The sequence below is a fragment of the Diceros bicornis genome, chromosome 6, assembly GCF_020826845.1.
Source record: "Diceros bicornis minor isolate mBicDic1 chromosome 6, mDicBic1.mat.cur, whole genome shotgun sequence".
Classification (NCBI taxonomy): domain Eukaryota; kingdom Metazoa; phylum Chordata; class Mammalia; order Perissodactyla; family Rhinocerotidae; genus Diceros; species Diceros bicornis.
The window spans coordinates 32,726,360-32,733,414 of record NC_080745.1 but is presented as its reverse complement, the minus strand read 5'-3'; positions in this window follow the sequence as shown (position 1 = coordinate 32,733,414).

The window sequence follows — 7,055 nt, the reverse complement described above, 5'->3', positions numbered from 1 at the left end:
TTTCTGTTATTTGCAGCTAAAAAGCATTTTTAATGGATAACATGCCTCTCTACAATCATTTAGGTGGTTAATTTATATTCTGACTAAAACATAGTCTTTACTGTTTATCAAAGAAAGAGTAAAATCATTTTAAATGGTGATATACTAAAATAATTATCATTAAAGAAGAGATGACCATCATTATCACTATATTTGACATATTGAAGATTGTAGCTAACGCAATAAGATAAGAAAAGAAAATATTTGGGAATATATCTCGGAAATAAAGTGGCAACATAAATTTGATTTTTCAGATGATATGATTGCATAACAAGAAAACCCAAGAGACTCTACCAAAAATAAACTTTATAATTAATAAGAGAATTTATCTTACAGTAAATTTTAAAATAGCTTTTCTGTAAATTACAAATTCCTGAAAGGGGTAATAAAAAAAGCCATTCCAATTATCAACAAACTATGAAAGCCTAGAAATAAATTTAATAAGATGGTACATTTCTATGTGAAAAAAGCAACACATTTTGTTGAAGGAACATAAAACAAAACCTTTATAATTATGATATACAAAATCCTTATTTGGAAACACCATTCCCAAACATTTCTGAGAGTGAAGACTTGAAGATTTTCTCTGAAAATCTACCCAACCACTTTAGACCAGCTAAAGTCTGACAATGAATAGTTAGTTAGAAAGTTGTGCTTGAGTTTCCTAGATTTTTCTTTGGTGACCAACCTAATGGTATTCAAGTTGATGTCCTCATTGATAGGTTTTAGCACATAGACATAATGTTTATTATGGTTGGCAAGTTGCTGAGTTGCCAGATGCTGTGCAGAGTTGGGCTGTGTGACACATACTGTTAACAGTTTAGTTGACAAAGATGTGGACAAGATAGAAATTTAAAGAAGATAGTAAGGAACTCCTATATGATCTTGTCTGAAAGGGGATGGGAAGTACATAGGTGCTATGTCTTGTGTGAACATTTTACTAAATTTATAATTTTCAAGATTTTGCTTAAGTGAATTTCTGAAAATCATGGCATTCCTGTACCAGCCAAGGAAGTTTTCTTTGTAGAAGCATAGAGATCCACATTGTAGCAAGTATTGTTCTTACAGATGGAGTGGGTAGCCTCCTGGGTTAGTGTTTACCAACTGCCAGATCTTGGATTGATTGTATCAGGATAACCAAGGGACCTTACTAATGATACAGATTCTTGGGCCCCATCACAGACCTACTGAATCAGAGTATTCTGGGTAGGGCCCAGAAATTTGTATTTTGAAAAACCACCTTTATTTGATTCTGAGGTGCACTCAAATTTTAGAACTACTGACTTAGATGTCTGGAAGACTCCATACCCCTAAATATTTTGCCTGTTGTCCTACCACAGGCAAGTGCCTGAAATTCTCGTGTTACACGTAAATATTGAAGATTATAATTGATATGTAAATGTTATCAATGTGTATTAATCAGGGCTCCTATTAGTGACAGAAACCTAATTTAAGCAAACTTGCTAACACAACTGAGAAGGGGGAGGAGAGATTTTTCAGTCACGGCTTGCTCTAGTGATTCAAAGGATGTCGTCAGGGCTTGGGTCTTTCCATCTCTTAGATGGCTCTCTCCACTTAATGGGGAAGAAAGTTATTGTCAGGCCATGATTCACAATCTGTGGGTTGGGGGGAAGAGAGAGAGAAAGAGAGAGAGAGAGAGAATTTTCTAATTACTCAGCATGAAAGTTCCCAAGGATTTCTGGCCAATCATGGGTCACACGCTTATCACTAAGTGGGAATAGGGGTGTGATCAGTGTCATCTGAACCATCTTGAATAGGTTTTCTTTAGGAAAGAAGGGTTTTGTCCCCAAATAAAGATGGATGTGATGCTGGGAAGTCAAAATAAGAGATGATTGCTACGATATGGTATGATAGGGGAAAGGAACACACCAGTATAGACAAATGGTTCTCAAAGTGTAGTCTAGGGACCCCTTTGAGTCTCTCAGACACTTTCATGGGGCCCACATTATTTTTCATAAAATAAGTTATTTTTGTTAACACATGATGGTTTTATTATTGTTACTTAAAAATGAATAAATAAATAAATATGTAAAAGTTTTATCAATTTCTTTAAAGCAGTAAATATCGGGCCGGCCCTGTGGCTTAGCAGTTAAGTGCGTGCGCTCCGCTACTGGCGGCCCGGGTTCGGATCCCGGATGCGCACCGGCGCACCGCTTCTCCAGCCATGCTGAGGCCGCGTCCCACATACAGCAACTAGAAGGATGTGCAGCTATGACATACAACTATCTACTGGGGCTTTGGGGGAAAAATAAATAAATAAATAAAATTATTTAAAAAAAAGAAGAAAGAACTAAAATAAAAAAAATAAAAATAAAGCAGTAAATATCAATAAACATAATCACATAAACAAAAGATCTTTGGGGTCCTCAATAATTTGGGGTGTATAGAGGTTCTGAGACCAAAATTTTTGAGAAATGCTGGCATATGCAAAAATTAGCCATTCAACAATTTTGTTATGTAGTAGCTTTACTCACTAGGGTTAATCTGGGATCTGCAAAAATATTGCTGAAAAAAGTTCTCTGCACATAATATCTAGAAGGACCGAAAGTTCCATTTGATGGATTAAGAAAACCCATGGGAATGAGGGAGATATGGAGAACTCATTCTCTGCACAGCTAAGAAAACAGAGTGTCCTTTGATTATTCCTTTACCATTACAAGTATTTAAAATGTACAAATTAAAGGTTGTTTGGAAATATTTAAAAGATATAATTGAATTTGCAGTAATTTTCCAAAGAACAGCAGGACAATCTAATAAGTAAAATATCAGAGTAGGCAGTAGCATGGGAAAGTTAGAAGAAGCAAGAAATATTACATGAAAAAAATGACTTCCAAGAGAAATGAGTGTATGTGTCCAATGAAAGATAGATATGAGTGTTCACAGAAGTTTTTTTCATATAGCCAAAATTTGAGGAAAAAAATCAAATGTCCACTAACCGTAGAAAGGATCAATTTTGGTATATTCATGAAATGAAACACTATACAACAATAACAAAGAACAGACTACTACTAGATGTAAGTATGAGGTGAATCTCACAGATATAATGATGAGTGGAAGAAGCCAGGCACAAAAGAGTACAGACTGTATGATTCCATTTATATAAATTTCAAGAACAGGCAAAACTAATCTGTGGTGATGACAGAAATCAAATTAGTGGATACTTCTGGGGGAGTGGTGTATTAGATATCTATTTCTGTCTAACAAATTACCTGAACTCTTAATGGCATAAGACAACAAAAACATTATCTCACATAAATTTCTCTGGGTCAGGGATTTAGGAACAGCTTATCTGGGTGGTTCTGGTTTGGGTCTCTCATGAGGTTGCAGTCAAGATATCAACCAGGCTGCAGTCACCTGAATGTTATGTTTTAAAAACATTTTTTAAAAAAAGCAATGGCTTTCCTACCCACGTTGCTGGACTAGAAGCCCTATCTGTCTTATTCACCACGTCTGTACACCTAGCACAGCCTGGTGCACTGTAGGTGCCCTGTATCAGTTTAGTCTCTTTTGGTTGCAAGTGAAAGAAAACCCAAATCAAACTGGCTTAAACCACAAAATGGATTAATTTGCTCAGTGCGCTGGTTAATTTTCTGTCAACTCAACTGGGGCATGGGGTGCTCAGATAATTGGTCAAATATTATTCTGGGTGTTTTTGTGAGGGTGTTTTTGGATGAGACGATTTAAATTGATAGACTAAGTAAAGAAGATTGCCCTTTCTAACATGAGTGGGCCTTATCCGATCAAGTGAAGGCCTGAATAGAACAAAAAGGGTGAACCTCTCCCAGGTAAGAGAGAATTCTTTCCTGCCTGACTGCCTTCCAACTGGGATTGGCTTTTTTCCTGCTTTTGGACTAGAACTGAAAGATGGACTTTTCCTGGGTCTTGAGCCTGCCAGCCTTTGACAGGAATTACACCATTGGCTCTCCTGGTTCTCAGGCCTTCCGACTTGGACTAGAACTAAACCATTGCTCTCCTGGGTCTCCAGATTGCCAATTCACTCTGCAGATCTTGGGAATTGCCCTCCTCCATAATGGTATAAGCCAATTCCTTTGAGCCGATATCTTTGTAGCTTCTATACCTGGGAGTCACTCTTTCTCATATTGGACCAAATTGGATCAATTGCTCATTCTTGATTCAATCACTATGAGCAGGTAGATAGACTGTATTGATTGGCTCATGCTTATCAATGATGACCCCTGGAGTTGTGTTCTTATGCATCAGAAAGGGGCAAGTACCTACATCAGGAAAATGAAAGGTTTCCTAGATCTCTTAGCTTAGTTTCATTGGGCAGAATTTATCATTTGTGTATCCTAGCTGCAAGAGAGCTTGGGTAATTTAGTATATTTAGCTGGGTTCTGATAGGAGGAAGGGAAAATAAATTTTGGGGAGACAACTAGCAGTGTCTTTTATACTAACAACAAAGAGCGAGATTACCATACTTGGTTCAGACAAAGCACGGTTCATCCCTTAGGTTTACGTGGGGGCCCACCTTCTCTGAGCATATTTGCCTTCTCTGGCAGATTATGTTTTCCTGAAATGTGACATTGATACTTCTCCATCAAGGAGTGGGGTCTAGGTTCTCTTCCTGGAATCTGGGTGGGCTATGTATGACTCAGGTGGGCAGTGATATTTGTGACGTGCAAGGCTGGGTTAGAAAAGGTGATATTGCTTCTGCCTAGCTCTTTGCTTGGGAGACATGCCTTTGGAGTTCTGAGCCCTATATAAGAAGTCTGGCTACCCTGAAGCTGGCACGCTTGAGAGACCACCGGAGGGACCATATAGAAATGGAAAGAGATGCTTGAAGGGATCTGTCATGTAAGCCCCCAGCTCTTCAAGCCTTCCTAGTCCAGGTATCAGACATGTTATTGAAGAAGCTTTTGAGATGACTCCAGCTGTAGCTACCATCTGACTGCAACCTCATGAGAGACTCTGAGCTAGAACCTCCCAGCCAAGCCACTTCCAAATTCCTGAACCACAGAAAATATGAGAGAGAATAAAGGATTATTGTTTTGGAGTAATTTGTATGCAGCAATAGAAAACTGATATACCTCTCCAAAATATTAGATTCTATAAGCTAAGGGATGAAGGAGAGAAGGCCTATTAGGTAGGCAACCAATGGTATTTGCCCCTCTCATAAGTAATAAATGTGTTAAAGCAACAATTTAGGGGCCAGCCTGGTGGCGTACTGGTTAAGTTCAAGTGCTCTGCTTCAGCAGCCTGGCGTCTGTAGGATTGGATCCTGGGTGCAGACCTACACAACACTCATCAAGCCATGCTGTGGCAGCGTCCCATGTACAAAATAGAGGAAGATTGGCATAGATGTTAGCTCAGGAACAATCTTCCTCACCAAAAAAAAAAAAAAGAGAAAAAAACAATGATAAAAATTTAATGCCTATAAAAATGAAAACTCGTCTATTTTTCAAAGCATTATGTACAGTAATGAAAAGTTGGAGACAACCTAAATGTCCAATAATAGGGAGATGTTTAAATAAATTATGATTCTTGCACACTTCAAATGTAGTAGGGCTGTAAACTGACTATAAAAATCAAGTTTTGGGGCTGGCCTGGTGGCAAAGTGGTTAAATTCATGCACTCTGCTTTGGTGGCCCCAGAGGTTCACCGGTTCGGATCCTGGGTGTGCACCTACGCACAGCTCATCAGGCCATGCTGAGGTGGCATCCCCACATAGAGCAACTAGAAAGATGTACAACTATGACATACAACCATCTACCAGGGCTTTGGGGAGAAAAAAGGAAAAAAGGAGGAAGGTTGGCAACAGATGTTAGCTGAGGGCCAATCTTCCTCAAAAAAAAAAAAAAACTTGACCTCTCAAAAAAAAAATCAAGTTTTGAAGAACATTCAATGTCACAGGCATATGTCCTTAACATAATAATGTTAAGGTGAAAATAGCAGGAATAAAAATTGAACACTATGCTCTAAAAGGGTGAATTTTATAGTATGTAAACTATCTCAAGAAAAAGATTTGTACAAGAAAAAAATGGAACACACACATAAAAATATATATGAACAGAAAAAAGGAGGAAAGAAAACAAATTAAAATGCTTTTAGTTATCTCTGGGAGCTGTAATTTTACATAATTTTTAATAGCCTTCTTTGTAGCTTTCTCACACAATGTAGCAGGTTGAAGTGCAATAGAAAAGGTGACAAATTGGGGCTGGCCTGGTGGCCTGGTGGTTAAGTTCAGCGTGCTCCGCTTCTGCAGCCCAGATTCGGTTCCGAGGCACAGACCTACACTAGTCCTCAGCCATGCTGTGGTGGCAACCCACATACAAAATAGAGGAAGATTGGCCACAGATGTTAGCTCAGGGCGAATCTTCGTCAGGAAAGAAAAAAAAAAGTGACAAATTGGAAAAAGTGTAAAGCTGAAAATAACTTAAATCTACATTGAATTTTTTAAAAATTGGTCAAGAAAGAAGAAAACCAGGATCGTATGGTAATTCTATTTTTAATTTTTTTTTTTTTTTTTTTTTTTTTGTGAGGAGATCAGCCCTGAGCTAACATCCGCCAATCCTCCTCTTTTTTTGCTGAGGAAGACGGCCCTGGGCTAACATCTGTGCCTATCTTCCTCCACTTTATATGGGACGCCGCCACAGCATGGCTTACCAAGCAGTGCGTCAGTGCGCGCCCGGGATCCGAACCAGCGAACCCCGGGCCGCCGCAGCGGAGCGCGCGCACTTAACCGCTTGCGCCACCGGGCCGGCCCCCTCTATTTTTAATTTTTTGAGGAACTTTCATACTGTTTTCCCTAACAGCTGTGCCAATTTATATTCCCAACAGTGTACAAGGATTCACTTTTCTCCATATCCTTGCCAACACTTGTCATTTTTTGTCTTTTTGATAATAGCCATCCTAACCGATATGAGGTGATACATCAATGTGGTTTTGATTTGCATTTTCCTGATGATTAGTGATGTTGAGCACCTTTTCATATACCTGTTGGACATTTGGATGTCTTCTCTGGAAAATACAATCCC